Source organism: Morus notabilis, unplaced genomic scaffold, assembly GCF_000414095.1.
Source record: "Morus notabilis unplaced genomic scaffold, ASM41409v2 Scaffold283, whole genome shotgun sequence".
NCBI classification, from domain to species: domain Eukaryota; kingdom Viridiplantae; phylum Streptophyta; class Magnoliopsida; order Rosales; family Moraceae; genus Morus; species Morus notabilis.
Genome location: NW_010360513.1, coordinates 582,176 through 584,565, shown reverse-complemented (window position 1 = coordinate 584,565; position 2,390 = coordinate 582,176).

Genomic DNA, 2,390 nt, shown 5'->3' with positions numbered 1-2,390 from the left:
TGACATGTGTAAAATATAACAGTCCAGAAATGCGCCCATACACACTTCTGGATTAAATAAATTACTGTGAATAATTTAAATACCTTAGAATTATTTAAACTCAATTAATTAAATCAGATTAGGCACACTAATAATCTCAGTTACCTTAATTAATCTCAATTAATTCTTCAGGGTGTTACAAGATGATAGTCTAAATCATATGATCCACAATCGAGAGAATAAAGTTAGACGCTTTATTCATGTTAAGATTGTTATGTTGTCTACTTCCTAACGGAGATGGCTTGTCTTGGTCGTTGAAGCTGGGACTCCATGGGTAGAGACATTAATATAGTTTCTAGTGGTGAAATCTATATTGGATCGAACCAAAGTTGAATTATTTTAATTAATAATTCCGTTTGTATAAAATAATTCACTTTTGACAAATTATATGTGGTCATCTTAATCCTGAGATGGATAATGAACCCGTATGCTTGACTTGTATCATTTGATGTACCAAAGGGAGACATCCTGACATTATGTAAAGTACACTTACCGGTACATTAGGGGTATGACTCGTGTATGCGTAGATTTGTTATTCATAGATAGTGGAATCCATAGCTCCTATAAAGAGTCAACGATATCCTCTTATGCATTATCTGTGGATTGAAAAATACGAGCGTTCGGCCATTAGACTACTATGTGTTATCTAATGGCTTACTATTTGTAATGGTACGCATAGTGGTTTTCCGATGGAGTGGTAATGAAACATAAGATAAATGTAATCGGGAAGGTAAAACAGAACTTGACCTTAAGTTGATTATGGATATCCTATGGGGATGATACACTTATATATTGAGTCATGGATGAGAGCTATTCAAAGCTTTGTAAATGTACTATATAAATTGAGAGTGCAACTCGAGGCTTTTAATGTAGCGCTAGAGTTTTATAATCATGAGATGGACTTGTTGGTTTACAAGTAGCGTTGTGATTATAGGAGCTTGATTTATATATGTCCATCGAGTCTTTTTTGCTAGCTCACATAATTTTCTGTAACAATACGGTATATTTCCTACATATTGGTAACTTGTGTTATTTCCGTAAAAGAGGTTCAGAGTTAATATGAGATTGGTTAATTAATTCATGAGTGATTTATCGAGTAAATTAATTGATAAATTAATTATAGATAAATTGGTTGAATTATTTTTTTGGGTTGTTTAGTTCATAAGTAATTTATCGGGTGGATTAATTGTTAAATTAATTCTAGATAAATTGGTTGAATTATTGTTTTGAAAGTTATTTAATATGGGAAGACTATTATATGACTATTTTGATAAGGCAACTTCTCTATTGAATTGTTTGAATTAAAACTGAGGCTCTGTACAAGTTTCCCGTGTTGAAAAACTAAGAAAACAATATTCCCGTGTTCAAACAGGTCGACCGGACCGGTCGACCAGTTCATGAGGACATGTCGATCGGTGAGTTATAACGTCTTAGTCACTGGTCGACCGGTTGTAACGCGTAGCGCGTGCTGACGTGGCAAAACTGACTCTGTAAGCGAGATAAACTTTGAGAAACCTAATTGTTACAGGTATATGACTTCCTAAACACTATAAATAGCCCAGTAAATCACATTATTTATTAGATCACTTGAGAGACTTTTTGGGGGCTATTGACAAAAGATTCCTGAGAAGAAAAATTATTTAATTCTCAAGAATGATTTTTCCTTTGGCTCTCTTGTGGTTGGAAGGAGTTCAAGAATATCAAGAGAAGATTGAACAATGTGTGCCCACCCGCACTCCAATCGTGAAAACGAGAATAGCAAAGAAGACCAGTTGGTTGAGGCTTTTCCGGTTGCTGTTTGGAACGCTTTGATCTGTCAGACGTACTGTTTCCTAAATCTCTAAAGGTATGATTTAGATCTTTAGTACTTATGTTATATAGTATCATGAACATGTTCTTGGTTGGCTTTGACATTGATTTAAACTTTTTAAAATTCTGATGCGGACTCGATGCCGTATTTTCCAACAATATTAATAGGGAAATAGTAGAAAATAGGCCAATATGAAAACCTTAAGAAAGTATATAGGCCAATTTTTAGTTATAGAAATTAATAGGCCATAACTTGTCAAGTTATGGTTCATAACCAGATAAGTTATGGACAAACTTGTCAAGTTATGGTTCATAGTCAGACAAGTTATGGACAAAAACCGTGAATAAATTGTCAAGTTATGGTTCATAACCATACAAGTTATGGACGAAAACAGTAATTTGGCCTATTTATTAACTTATGTAAACTATTGGCCTATTAATTTTAATTCATCTCAAGTCTTAGTCTATTTTCCTCTTTCTCCCATATTAATATAGGAAAACCAGAAAAGAAAAGAAGAGAAAAAAAAGCCCATCATCCCTCT